Below are 16,166 nucleotides of genomic sequence, written 5' to 3'. Positions count from 1 at the left end.
ACATTATGAAGTGAATATGAACACACACGTTCTCAACTTGCTTGCTTACACATACAGACTTATACATACACACACACCTGATCTCGCTCTCTTCTCTCACTCTCTCTTTCTCTCTTTTCTCTTCTCTCCCTCTCTATTGTCGAGAACTGTTTTATAATTTAATGTGTTTATTGTTTGTCTATCTTTTTTATGTATTTGTCTACAAGTTTATATATGTTTACAACAAGCAAGGGGACGATATCAGAATAGGGGCATTGGGGAATAATAACATATTGTACGGAATAAATTTGTACTGTAGTGAAGCCGTCTCCAGAGTAATGCAAGGTCTCTTTCATGATCTTGTGAAATGTAAATTGCTATGGAAATGCTGGGATGTGTTTTTCAATTATGTTAAATGTAATTATGATGCAACTATGATGGTGATACAATATGGATTACAATGATGAATATTAAGGCTGTACACACTACATGTTACACACATAGACACTCAAACATGCAAATTGGCAGAGTTGTTATTTATTTGAACATCACACATTATAGTCTTACTCTTATACTAGTCTTACTCTCTCATTATATTAGATCCAATATCATACACATCAACCTACTCAGATTTGTTACACACATAATTTGTCTAATTTTTTTTTACATTGTGGCATTGGCTCACAGGCAAACAGGCAAGGGAATAAAAAAATATTGCTAGAACCTATTTCTAAATATCAGACATTTGAAAGCTCTAGTTTTGACCTTCATAATACCTCTGATGGCAATAACTTTACAAGCTCTAATTATGGTCAATTTAGCCTGATAATAGTATCTAGTTATGGTAAGGGGTGAAATAAGTATAGCTAGTTATAATTGTAATGGTTTGGAAGATTATAAAAAAAGATCAGTCTTTACATGGCTAAATGAAAATGAACATAACATATACTGTTTACAAGAAACTCACTCTACATCCTTAGATGAAGTTGCGTAGAAAAATGAATTTTCTGTCATGTACAAAGGAACTCAAAGGGTGTGATGATATTAATTAACAAAAATTTTAATCTGAATGTGCAAATAATCAGGAGTGATTCTCAACGAAAGTGGATCCTTTTGTATATGAAAGTGGCCGAAAAATCTCATTAATCTATATGGTCCAAATCAGGATGATCCACACTTCTTCGAAAACATTTATACCAATTTATTGAACTTACAGGCAACAAATTATCTAATCTTTATGGTAGGAGACTATAACTGTAACGGCTGTTGGAAGGAGTGGAGGACCAAGGTGCAGCGTGGTACGTGTTCATCTTTATTATTTGAACTGAACACTGATTAACAAAAAAAAACAATGAAGAGAACGAACGAAACCGAAACAGTTCTGTTTGGTGCAGAAAGACACAAAACAGAAAACAACTACCCACAAAACCCATGTGGGAAAAAGCTACCTAAGTATGGTTCTCAATCAGAGACAACGGTAGACAGCTGCCTCTGATTGAGAACCACAGGCCAAACAACAAAGAAATACAAAACATAGAAACTGACTACCCACAAAACTCATGTGGGAAAAAGCTACCTAAGTATGGTTCTCAATCAGAGACAACGGTAGACAGCTGCCTCTGATTGAGAACCACACGGCCAAACAACAAAGAAATACAAAACATAGAAACTGAACATAGAATGCCCACCCTAGTCACACCCTGGCCTAAACAAAATAGAGAATAAAAGCCTCTCTGTGGCCAGGGCGTGACAATAACAGTGTCAAGTACATCAATGGACCGTTAAGGTAATCACTCTACAGACTATCATCACCGTGCCGTTAAGGAAATCACAAATATTATGGACACATTAGAAATAGTGGATATTTGGAGACAAAAAAAAACCCGACCTAGTGAGATATACATGGAGACTTAATCAAGCTAGTCGTCTTGACTACTTTCTTGTCTCTTTCTCTCTTGCATCAAAGGTTAAAAAAAAGTTTTAATAGGAGACAGAATACGATCAGATCATCATCTAATTGGCATTCACATAACTAGTAGATTTTCCACGTGGACCCAGATATTGGAAATTTAATCAAAGTTTACTGGAGGACAACTTATTTTTAACTAAGACAAAAGAATATATATAGGATAATATATATACAGTATAATATAGGTTCAGCAAATCCCCTTATTGTTTGGGATACCTTTAAATGTACCTTCAGGGGTCATTAAATTCAATTTTCATCAATAATAAAAAAGCAGTTTCTGGCTAAAGAGACAAGACTAACAAGGGAAATCCATGAACTAATAGTACAGGTAGATAGATATAAATAAAAACGATACTACAGAGATACAAAATAAGTTAGAGAAAAAACAAAAATAACTTGAAGAACTTATTCAAGAACGAACCAATGTAATCTATTACAAAAATAAAGCAAACTGGATGGAATATGGAGAGAAATGCACAAAATTATTCCTGAATCTCCAATACAGGAACACTAACAAAAATAATTTGCAGAAACTCGTTACTGAAGACGGAGTCATCTATAATTCTCCAAATTATATTTTAAAAGAGGAAGCTAATTATTTTAGGCAGATGTTCTCTTTTCCGTCTCATCCTCTCCCACTGAATGAAGATCATGGTAAGGAATTCTTTCCAAATAATATAAAAAATGGAAAATTAACAAATGTACAGAAAGATCAGTGGTCAAGGCCAAATTACAGAGGAAGAACCTTTTTGAGGCTATTAAATCCTTTCAGTCTGGAAAAAACCCAGGGCTTGATGGCATACCGGTAGAGGTATAGCAAGCCTTTTTTGATATACTAAAAGCTCCATTGTTAGATTGTTTTAACTACTCCTATAGAAATGGTAGTCTGTCACGTACTTGGCAGGAAGGTCTGATTTCTCTATTATTAAAACAAGACCCAGATGGCAAATATAAAGACCCAGTCTATCTAAAAAACCGGAGGCCCCTTACACTTCAATGTTGTGTTGCAAAAATACTAGCAAAATGCAGAGCACTCAGAATTAAAAGGGTTTTACCAGGTATTGTTCATCCTGATCAGACAGGTTTTTTACATGGACGATACATTGCAGATAATATACGACAACTACTAGAAATCATAGAACATCATGAAACATATAAGAAGCCAGGAATGGTATTTATAGCAGATTTTGAAAAGGCATTTGATAAAGTAAGACTGGATTTTATTTATAAATGCCTAGATTTTTTCAAGTTCTGTAATTCTCTTGTAAAATGGGTAAAAATAATGTATAGCAACCCCAGGTGTAAAATAGTAAATAATGGCTACTTCTCAGAGAGTTTTGAATTGTCAAGAGGAGTTAAACAAGGGTGTCCGCTGTCACCATATCTATTCGTTAATGGCCATCGAAATGCTAGCTATTAAAATCAGATCCAATAACAACATTAGAGGATTAGAAATCCAAGGCTTAAAAACAAAGGTGTGCTGATGACTCAAGTTTTATGTTAAGTCCTTAAGTTAGATCCCTGCAATGTCTCATTAAAGATCTAGATAACTTTTCTGCACTCTATGGACTAAAACCTAATTATGATAAGTGTGCAATATTACGTATTGGATCCTTAAAAAATACAACTTTTACATTACCTTGCAGCTTACCTATAAAATGGGCTGATGGTGAAGTAGACTTATATAAAGCTTATATAAATAAGCTTTCCACAATGAATTTCAATAGAAACTTTGTAAAAATAGACAAGATCCTGCAACCATGGAGAGGTAAATACCTGTCTATTTATGGAAAAATTGCCCTGATTAACTCCTTAGTTATATCTCAGTTTACTCACTTACTTATGGCGCTGCCTACTCCTGATGATTCGTTTTTCAAATCATATGAGCAAAAAATATTTCACTTTATCTGGGACGCTAAACTAGACAAAATATAACGTGCCTATCTATATAATGAATATGAATTGGGTGGGTTGAGATAATTAAATATAAAAGCACTAAACCTCTCTCTAAAAGCTTCACTCATTCAAAAGTTTTATTTGAACCCTAAATTCTCAAGTAGATTAATAAGAAAAGCTCATTCATTGTTTAAAAATGGCCTTTTTGCCTTTGTGCAGATTGCCATGTCTCATTTTCGATTAATTGAAAATGATACTTTTTTAAAAGTATCTGTCTTTTTCAAACAAGCATAGCAGAGCTGGCTACAATTACAATTTCATTCCCCTGAAAAGATAGAACAAATATTACAACAAATATTATGGCTGAACTCAACTGGGCTGGTTTATAAAATACCTGTATTTATGGGAAAGATGTTTGAAAAGGGTATTTTGTTCTTAAATGATATTGTAAATTGGAATGGAAGAGTTATGTCCTTCATGGAGTTATCAGAATTGTACGGGAAGGTCTGCTCAATCCAAGAGTACAACCAATTGAGTACAGCATTGCCCCAAAAATGGAGGAGGCGGGTGGCAGCGGGAGGAGGTAGGGAACTGGTCTGTCTGCCCAATATAAAGGATCAAAACTGGAGGAGGCAGGTGGCAGCGGGAGGAGGTAGCCAACTGATCTGTCTGCCCAATATAAAGGATCAAACTGGCGGAGGAATAAAAATAGCATAAATAGGAAAGTATACCAGTTCCATTTGAGGACCAGGATGTTGACAACTGTGCCAAACAGATTGCAAATAGTTGGGAAGAGATTTTTGATGTACCGATTTTATGCCCGTTGACGTCCGTTGCCCGTTGACGTCCGTTGCCCGTTGACGTCACGGGCCATAAACCCTGTACCATGAAATCGGTACATCAAAAATCTCTTCCCAACTATTTGCAATCTGTTTGGCACAGTTGTACCATGAGTATGAGTTGATATATAAAACGCAAGATTTAAGACTTTGTGCTTTTCAGCTAAAATTATTACATAGAATTCTTGCCACCAACAAAATGTTGAATATTTGGGGCATAAAATCATTGAAGCTCTGCATATTTTGTTGTGAGGATACAGAATCAATAGACCATTTTTTTTGTTATTGCTCCCAGGTAGCCCTGTTTCTGGTCTCTGGTTCAGGAATGGCTGATCTAAAATTGACCCTAGAAATAGTACTGTTAGGAGATCTGGAGAGACCGGGTCAGTTAATTACTAATATACTAATACTCTTAGTTAAAGTATTTATCTTCAACACGCAATCTGTAGATTCTATTCGATTATATAGACTGAAATTGTACGTTAAACATTATAGCATTGTTGAGAGATATGTGTTGCGTAGAAACACGAAGTGGGTGATCAACAGAGATAAATGGGATGGGCTGAGGGAAGCTGAGGGTTGGTATGTGGAATTGGAGACAAGTGGGAGTGGAGTTGCTGTGTGAGAGAGAGAATGATGGTCAAAAGATAAAGGGGAAAAAAAGTCTAAATAAACATAATAAAAGTAAATTTGAATGACACTGAGGGGCAGAGTTTTTACAACTAATGCCGGTTTGCCTGAGGCTGATGCAGTGCAGGTGTTTGTACACATGCATATACACACACTCTCATTCAAATAAACACATATAAGAACACACACATACATGTAATAGTGCCAGACATGCACACAAACATATACAGTAGGCATTGCTGTTATGATTTCAGTTGTCCTTGATGTCCTTTGTTTTAAATGAGTTATTTTGTTTTATTTTGCATTGTTGTTCGCTGTTTTCTTCTGTCTTTTCCTTTTTTCTCTTTAGTTCATTCTCTTGGTTGTTGGTGCATTGGGGGGTTCTTGGGGGTGGGGAATGGAATCAATTGTATATATTTTTTTCTTCTGGGGTGGACTGTGGGAGGGGTCTCAAATGGTTGAGGGACAGCTATTGGGGAACTGTGGGGGGATCTTGGAGGGTTTGGGTTTCACAGATTGTGATCATGAAAAAGGAAATTACATATGATATTTATTTTATATCACTATCATGCACATGCACCCTCACACATTAGGATGGCTCTGTTGCAGAAAGACTGATACATGTTTGATAGTGTCTTGATGCTGTATTGGTTGTCCTTCATGTTCTAATACTTTAATGTTTCCCCTTCCCTGTGTTTTTTGTAATAAGTAATTATTAAAAAATAATATTTTTTTTTTAAATAACAGCCCTTACAGTTGACCAGGGCAGCTCAAGCAGGACAGAAATTTGACTAACTGACTTGTTGGAAAGGTGGAACCCTATGACGGTGCCACGTTGAAAGTCACTGAGCTCTTCAGTAAGGCCCTTCTACTGCTAATGTTTGTCTATGGAGATTACATGGCTGTGTGCTCGATTTTATACACCTGTCAGCAACGGGTGTGGCTGAAATAGCCAAATCCACTAATTTGAAGGGATGTCTACATACTTTTGTATATATAGTGTACCGTATATCTGTCATGTTCCTTTCTATGCCTCTGTTAAGAGAAGTTATAGAACTGTTGATTTTCTTTCTTTAACTACAGCATTCTCATTAGAACCTTCAGGCCCATTTCAATCAGATTCACTTTAGCTGATGTTTTGACGGTGTTGAAGATGGAACTGCATTAGAGCTGTCAAATCCAAAACGGCTCCCGGCATTATACCTAAAGCAGACATTGCCATTTGCTGCAGAGTCAATTGAGATATATCTCATGCAGTCTTGTTTACAAGTTCCAACACTATAATGTGAGATGTAATCTACACCTCCATTAGGATGTTAGAAATCCTCATTATTTAGTTTCATGATTTTCAATTTGAGCTTCATTATTTCTATATAGCCTACACTTTCTCCTTCTAAACTTCTAACGCAAGTGGGACGGGTGTGGCTTCGTGACAATGGGAGGATTTGATAATGCTGAGCCGTGGGGCACCGGTCTATGGCCCGTGACGTCAACGGGCAAAAGAAATGAGGGAGGAGAGCCCTTCTCAAATGGAACAGTAATCTGCGCCACTCAGTCAACAAGGCAGCGTGGTGCATTGTCCAGAAACATACATCTATTTAACATAAAATAGAATTGTAGAATTGAATTTTCAAACTGTTTTTTATTGGGAAGGCAGATAAAGCGTTTTTATCAAAAGCAATCACTTACTCCTCCATTAATTAATTAAATGATTTACTTCAGTTTTGTTTTGAGCCGTCTTTGCCATGGGCTTTGAATGGGGCACCTGGCTCACGCCCGGGAGGCAGCCTGGTTCCCAGAATGAATGCAATCAACTTTCATCCGGTGCAAAACACAGCTACAGTACCCAGGCGCCCGAGCCAGATTAATCAAATCCCCACATTGAACACAAGAGCAGCTGCTCACCGATTTGACAGCTCCAATGCAACTCCACCTCCAACACCACCAAAACATCAGCTATGCGGGTGTCGGCTATCAAATCAAATCAAATTTTATTTGTTACATGCGCCGAATACAACAGGTGCAGACCTTACCATGAAATGCTTACGTACAAGCCCGTAACCAACAATGCAGTTTTTTTTTGAAGTAAGAAAATATTTGCTACAAAAATACATAAAAAAATTAAATAAAGTATTTAAAAAAGTAACACAATAAAATAACCATAACGAGGCTATATACAGGAGGTATAGGTACAGAGTCAATGTGCGGGGGTACAGGTTAGTCGAGGTAGTTGAGGTAATATGTACATGTAGGAAGGGCTAAATTGTCTATGCATAGATAATAAACAGCCAGTAGCAGCAGCTTAAAAAAGGGAGTGAATGCAAATAGTCCGGGTAGCAACTTGAGTCTCTGCTCGGCAGTCTAATGGCTTGGGGGTAGAAGTTGTTAAGGAGCCTTTTGGACCTAGACTTGGCGCTCCTGTACCGCTTGCCATGCGATAGCAGAGAGAACAGCCTAGGATTGGGAGGCTGGAGTCTTTGACCATATTTAGGGCCTTCCTCTGACACCGCCTAGTATAGAGGTCCTGGACGACAGGAAGCTTGGCCCGGTTTATATTTGCAGCTACTCTTCCTGGGGTCCAGGAAAATTAAGACAGTTATACAATTGTAAAAACATTACAATATATTCAAAACAGATTTCACAACACCTTGTGTGCCCTCAGGTCCCTACTCTACTACCACATATCTACAACACAAAATCCATGTGTACGTGTGTGTATGCATGTGTCTGTGCCTATGTTTGTGTTTTTTCACAGTCCCCGGTGTTCCATAAGGTGCATTTGTATCTGTTTTTTAAATCTAATTTTACTGCTTGCATCAGTTACTTGAAGTGGAATAGAGTTTCCATGTAGTCATGGCTCTATGTAGTACTGTGGAATAGAGTTCCATGTGGTCATGGCTCTATGTAGTACTGTGTGCCTCCCATAGTCTGTTCTGGACATGGGGACTGGGAAGAGACCTCTGGTGGCATGTCGGTTAATATTTGATCTGATTGAGTCTTAGATACGGTGAAATATACAGAACCTGCTAGTTGAAGACATCTGTTTCTGATGTTATCTACAGTACTGACAGTAAGGACATTGTAGTACTTTGTTTCACTTGCTATATGATGCATTTGTTTTGTTGTTAATGTCATAAAATACCTGTCAATAACACTTCCAATAAAACTTCACAGTACTGCTGTCTGTATTATTATGCAAACCACACAATGTTAAACAAATGGAAATAATTGAAAACTCATTTTTTAAAGAAAACAGAAGGATATATTTATGCTATTCAATTGTTTTGTTTAATATACAACATTAAGAATGACAATGTAGAATTAGAAAAGTGGTGATATTTAAATAAACATTAACAGGGAACAGCAGAAATACATACAATACCCCGTAATGAAAAAGCAAAAACCGGTTTTACAGAAACAGAAATATCACATGTACATAAGTATTCAGACCCTTTACGCAGTACTTTGTTAAACTGCCTTTGGCAACCCTTTGGGTTGGAGGAGCAAACCCAGAGAAGACAAGGCAGGAGTACAGGCAAAGATTTTTTATAACTAACCCAATGTAGATTGGGCAGAATAAGCAAGGAAATGGGGAGAGCCAAGCACGAGCTAGCGAGATCGTATTGACGCGTTCTATCATGTATTTGCATATTTCTGTTAGGGAACACCTACTCTGTGAAATGTGTGTGTGCAATAACTCAATTCGCCCATGCACACCTTCTAAACATCTCACTTTTTAGAAACTTTGGGAAAAGGTAAAGTCTACAAAACGCAGTCCACTGTTCGTAACAGATTCTAGTTTTGGGAACAGAAAACTGTATGGAAATCAAATGTTTCATTAATAAGAAAATGTGCAGAATCTCGCTCCATCTTCTCCCACTGCTGGCACCTGGGCTTCTTCTTCTTCTTTAGGAATTGATTGCATCCAACTTTTAGGTGCATACACCGCCACCTACTTTAAATCAAATCAAATCAAGTGTATTGGTCACATACACATGGTTAGCAGATGTTAATGCGAGTGTAGTGAAATGCTTGTGCTTCTAGTTCCAACAATGCAGTAGTAACCAACGAGTAATCTAACCTAACAATTTCAAAACTACTACCTTATACACACAAGTGTAAAGGGATAAAGAATATGTACATAAAGATATATGAATGAGTGATGGTACAGAACGGTATAGGCAAGATGCAGTAGATGCTATCGAGTACAGTACATACATATGAGATGAGTAATGTAGGGTATGTAAACAAAGTGGCATAGTTTAAAGTGTATTACATAAAGATGCAGTAGATGATATAGAGTACAGTATATACATATACATATGAGATAAGTAATGTAGGGTATGTAAACATTATATTAAGTAGCATAGTTTAAAGTGGCTAGTGATATATATATATATATATATATATATATATATATATATATATATATATATATATATATATATATATATTTTACATCAATTCCCATCAATTCCCATTATTGAAGTGGCTGGAGTTGAGTCAGTGTGTTGGCAGCAGCCACTCAATGTTAGTGGTGGCTGTTTAACAGTCTGATGGCCTTGAGATAGAAGCTGTTTTTCAGTGTCTCGGTCCCTGCTTTGATGCACCTGTACTGACCTCGCCTTCTGGATGATAGCGGGGTGAACAGGCAGTGGCTCGGGTGGTTGTTGTCCTGATGATCTTTATGGCCTTCCTGTTTTTCCCCGGTGATGCGTTGTGCAGACCTCACTACCCTCTGGAGAGCCTTACAGTTGTGGGTGGAGAAGTTGCCGTACCAGGCGGTGATACAGCCCGACAGGATGCTCTCGATTGTGCATCTGTAGAAGTTTGTGAGTGCTTTTGGTGACAAGCCGAATTTCTTCTGCCTCCTGAGGTTGAAGAGGCGCTGCTGCGCCTTCTTCACGATGCTGTCTGTGTGGGTGGACCAATTCAGTTTGATTCTTGATGTGTACACGAGGAACTTAAAACTTACTACCCTCTCCACTACTGTCCCATCGATGTGGATAGGGGGGTGCTCCCTCTGCTGTTTCCTGAAGTCCACAATCATCTCTTTTGTTTTGTTGACGTTGAGTGTGAGGTTATTTTCCTGACACCACACTCCGAGGGCCCTCACCTCCTCCCTGTAGGCCGTCTCGTCGTTGTTGGTAATCAAGCCTACCAATGTAGTGTCGTCCGCAAACTCCATCTCCACCATGATTCAGATGGAGGCGTGCATGGCCACGCAGTCGTGGGTGAACAGGGAGTACAGGAGAGGGCTCAGAACACACCCTTGTGGGGCCCCAGTGTTGAGGATCAAAGGGGTGGAGATGTTGTTACCTACCCTCACCACCTGGGGGCGGCCCGTCAGGACGTCCTGTACCTAGTTGCACAGGGCGGGGTCGAGACCCAGGGTCTCGAGCTTGATGACGAGTTTGGAGGGTACTATGGTGTTAAATGCTGAGCTGTAGTCGATGAACAGCATTCTCACATAGGTATTCCTCTTGTCCAGATGGGTTAGGGCAGTGTGCAGTGTGGTTGCGATTACGTCGTCTGTGGACCTATTTGGGCAGTAAGCAAATTGGAGTGGGTCTAGGGTTTCAGGTAGGGTGGAGGTGATATGGTCCTTGACTAGTCTCTCAAAGCACTTCATGATGACGGAAGTGAGTGCTACGAGGCGGTAGTCGTTTAGCTCAGTTACCTTAGATATCTTGGGAACAGGAACAATGGTGGCCCTCTTGAAGCATGTGGGAACAGCAGACTGGGATAAGGATTGATTGAATATGTCTGTAAACACACCAGCCAGCTGATCTGCGCATGCTCTGAGTATGCGGCTGGGGATGCCGTCTGGGCCTGTAGCCTTGCGAGGGTTAACACGTTTAAATGTTTTACTCACGTCAGCTGCAGTGAAGGAGAGTCCGCAGGTTTTGGTTGCAGGCCGTGTCAGTGGCACTGTATTGTCCTCAAAGCGGGTAAAAAAGTTATTTAGTCTGTCTGGGAGCAAGAGTTCCTGGTCCGCGACGGGCTGGTTTTCTTTTTGTAATCCGTGATTGACTGTAAACCCTGCCACATACCTCTTGTGTCTGAGCCTTTGAATTGCGACTCTACTTTGTCTCTATATTGACGCTTAGCTTGTTTGATTGCCTTGCGGAGGGAATAGCTACACTGTTTGTATTCGGTCATGTTTGCGGTCACCTTGCACTGGTTAAAAGCAGTGGTTCGCGCTTTCAGTTTTACTCGAATGCTGCCATCAATCCACGGTTTCTGGTTTGGGAATGTTTTAATCGTTGCTATGGGTACGACATCGTCAATGCACTTTCTAATGAACTCGCTCACCGAATCAGCGTATTCGTCAATGTTGTTGTTGGAAGCAATGCGTAACATATCCCAATCCATGTGATCGAAGCAGTCTTGAAGCGTGGAATCAGATTGGTTGGACCAGCGTTGAACAGACCTGAGCGTGGGAGCTTCTTGTTTTAGTTTCTGTCTGTAGGCAGAGAGCAACAAAATGGAGTCGTGGTCAGCTTTTCCGAAAGGAGGGCGGGGAAGGGCCTTATATGCGTTGCGGAAGTTAGAATAACAATGATCCAGGGTTGTACCAGCCCTGGTTGCGCAATCGATATGCTGCTAAAATTTAGGGAGTCTTGTTTTCAGATTAGCCTTGTTAAAATCCCCAGCTACAATGAATGCAGGCTCAGGATATGTGGCTTCCAGTTTGCATAGTCAAATAAAGTGTGTTCAGGGCCATCGATGTGTCTGCTTAGGGGGGAATATATACGGCTGTGATTATAATCGAAGAGAATTCCCTTGGTAGATAATGCGGTCGACATTTGATTGTGAGGAATTCTAAGTCAGGTGAACAGAAGGACTTGAGTTCCTGTATGTTGTTATGATCACACCACGTCTCGTTAATCATAAGGCATACCCCCCTGCCCCTCTTCTTACCAGAAAGATGTTTGTTTCTGTCGGCGCGACGCGTAAAGCAACCAGCTGGCTGCACCGACTCCGTTAGTGTCTCTCGAGTGAGCCATGTTTCCGTGAAGCAAAGAACGTTACAGTCTCTGATGTCTCTCTGGAAAGCTACCCTTGCTCGGATTTCATCAACCTTGTTGTCAAGAGACTGGACATTGGCGAGTAGTATGCTAAGGAGTGGTGCGCAATGTGCCCGTCTCCGGAGCCTGACCAGAAGACCGCTTCGTTTGCCTCTTTTACGACGTCGTTGTTTTGGGTTGCCGGCTGGGATTCGATCCGTTGTCCTGGGTGGAAGGCAGAACACAGGATCCGCTTCGCGAAAGTCATATTCCTGGTCGTAATGATGGTGAGTTGACGTTGCTCTTATATGCAGTAGTTCCTCCCGACTGTATGTTATGAAACCTAAGATTACCTGGGGTACCAATGTAAGAAATAACAAGTTTCCTAGGAACGCGAAGCGAGGCGGTCATCTCTGTCGGTGCGTAGAGGTGGTGTGTGAGGCCAGTCACGACCTACCTACATTCAATTTGTTGATACGGTAATACATTGGGGAAAAAAGAAAATTGCCCTATCAACTATTATCCCTCTAAAAAAAAAAATGCCCCATTACACTATTTAACCCTATTTAATTTGACTCCAGACCAACGGTCTGAGAGGACAGAAGACTCCCACTCAACACCCCCTGCAGCTGTTCTGCAGTAAATTCTCATAACCCTAAGTACTTTTGTGTCATTGCCACCACATTGCCTCTATTTTCAGGGACTTCTGATCCATTTCTAAAGTACAATTGACAACCATGGCTATGAATGCTAAAAAGCCCAGCTTACTGAAGCACATATTCTTCCCATCACTGTCTCTTTGATCTCTGCATACTCACAGGAATCCTCTCAGGATCCCTCACCCTGTACCCATCTTCCTCTACCACTCTCTTCACTGCTTCGGCATTGAACACTTTCTGTACTACACTAACCCTACCAACCTCAACTTGCCTCTCTCTCACCCAACATTCCAGTCTCATGGGCACCCCCACAGCTAAGACACACAACTTTCTCCACCGATACTACACATTCCTTTGTCTCATGCCCTCTTGCACACTTCTCACATCTAGTACTCTCCCTCCTACACACTGCTGCAACATGCCCATAACCTTGACACTTACAACACTGTAGTATTTTATGAACAAACACTCTCAAGAGATAACTTACACTTCCTACCTTGACCTTATCTGGCAAAGACTCTACATCAAAACTCAGCAGGGTAGACAATGTCTTCTCCGTTTCCCCACGCTCTCCACCGGGTCTCCGTCGCACCAAACGGTGGGCATCACAGACACCGGGAATCTTCAGTTTCAACTGATCCTCCTCAACACTTAATGGCACCCCATCATCACACCTTTCAATGGCTTCCTGCTCTGGAGAGAAAAGCAAGTAATTTCTTGTCACAATCACATGATCAGGAGCGCCCGCTCCCTCTGGACTAAAGAAAAACAATAAATCATCACTAATCCACTTCGAGTTATCCCTTACAAAAATGTACAATGGTGGTACAATGAAAAAACGACCATGGTTATACAGTGGGGCAAAAAAGTATTTAGTCAGCCACCAATTTATCTGCAAATTATGGTGGAAAATAAGTATTTGGTCACGTACAAACAAGCAAGATTTCTGGCTCTCACAGACCTGTAACTTATTTTTTAAGAGGCTCCTCTGTCCTCCACTCGTTACCTGTATTAATGAATTAATGACTGAAAAACAGCTTCTATCTCAAGGCCATCAGACTGTTAAACAGCCACCACTAACACTGAGTGGCTGCTGCCAACACACTGACACTGACTCAACTCCAGCCACTTTAATAATGGGAATTGATGGGAAATGATGTAAATATATCACTAGCCACTTTAAACAATGCTACCTTATATAAATGTTACTTACCCTACATTATTCATCTCATATGCATACGTATATACTGTACTCTATATCATCGACGGTATCCTTATGTAATACATGTATCACTAGCCACTTTATACTATACTATGCCACTTTGTTTACATACTCATCTCATTTGTACATACTGTACCCGATACCATCTACTGTATCTTGCCTATGCTGCTCTGTACCATCACTCATTCATATATCCTTATGTACATATTCTTTTTCCCCTTACACTGTGTACAAGACAGTAGTTTTGGAATTGTTAGTTAGATTACTTGTTATTACTGCATTGTCGGAACTAGAAGCACAAGCATTTCGCTACACTCGCATTAACATCTGCTAACCATGTGTATGTGACAAATAAAATTTGATTTGATTTGATTTAATGGTACCTGTTTGAACTTGTTATCAGTATAAAAGACACCTGTCCACAACCTCAAACAGTCACATTCCAAACTCCACTATGGCCAAGACCAAAGAGCTGTCAAAGGACACCAGAAACCAAATTGTAGGCTGGGAAGACTGAATCTGCAATAGGTAAGCAGCTTGGTTTGAAGAAATCAACTGTGGGACCAATTATTAGGAAATGGAAGACATACAAGACCACTGATAATCTCCCTCGATCTGGGGCTCCACGCAAGATCTCAACCCGTGGGGTCAAAAATGATCACAAGAACGGTGAGCAAAAATCACAGAACCACATGGGGGGGACCAAGTGAATGACCTGCAGAGAGCTGGGACCAAAGTAACAAAGCCTACCATCAGTAACACACTACGCCGCCAGGGACTCAAATCCTGCAGTGCCAGACGTGACCCCCTGCTTAAGCCGGTACATGTCCAGGCCCGTCTGAAGTTTGCTAGAGAGCATTTGGATGATCCAGAAGAAGATTGGGAGAATGTCATATGGTCAGATGAAACCAAAATATAACTTGTTGGTAAAAACTCAACTCGTCGTGTTTGGAGGACAAAGAATGCAGAGTTGCATCCAAAGAACACCATGCCTACTGTGAAGCATGGGGGTGGAAACATCATGCTTTGGGGCTGTTTTTCTGCAAAGGGACCAGAACGACTGATCCGTGTAAAGGAAAGAATGAATGGGGCCATGTATCGTGAGATTTTGAGTGAAAACCTCCTTCCATCAGCAAGGGCATTGAAGATGAAACGTGGCTGGGTCTTTCAGCATGACAATGATCCCAAACACACCGCCCGGGCAACGAAGGAGTGGCTTCATAAGAAGCATTTCAAGGTCCTGGAGTGGCCTAGCCAGTCTCCAGATCTCAACCCCATAGAAAATCTTTGGAGGGAGTTGAAAGTCCGTGTTGCCCAGCAACAGCCCCAAAACATCACTGCTCTAGAGGAGATCTGCATGGAGGAATGGGCCAAAATACCAGCAACAGTGTGTGAAAACCTTGTGAAGACTTACAGAAAATGTTTGACCTCTGTCATTGCCAACAAAGGGTATATAACAAAGTATTGAGATAAACTTTTGTTATTGACCAAATACTTATTTTCCACCATAATTTGCAATAAATTCATTAAAAATCCTACAATCTGATTTTCTGGAGAAAAAAAATTTCTCATTTTGTCTGTCATAGTTTAATTGTACCTATGATGAAAATTACAGGCCTCTCGTCTTTTTAAGTGGGAGAACTTGCACAATTGGTGGCTGACTAAATACATGTTTGCCCCACTGTATAACAAAGTATTGAGATAAACTTTTGTTATTGACCAAATACTTATTTTCCACCCTTTTTGCAAATAAATTCATAAAAAATCCTACAATGTGATTTTAAGGATTTTTTTTGTCATTTTGTCTGTCATAGTTGAAGTGTACCTATGATGAAAATTACAGGCCTCTCTCATCTTTTTAAGTGGGAGAACTTGTACAATTGGTGGCTGACTAAATACTTTTTTGCCCCACTGTACCATGTTATTTTCCTGCCATGGTACTGACCAAAAATGTTAGTTTTT

Source organism: Oncorhynchus mykiss, chromosome 7, assembly GCF_013265735.2.
Source record: "Oncorhynchus mykiss isolate Arlee chromosome 7, USDA_OmykA_1.1, whole genome shotgun sequence".
NCBI lineage: Eukaryota > Metazoa > Chordata > Actinopteri > Salmoniformes > Salmonidae > Oncorhynchus > Oncorhynchus mykiss.
Note: the sequence above shows the minus strand (reverse complement) of the source record.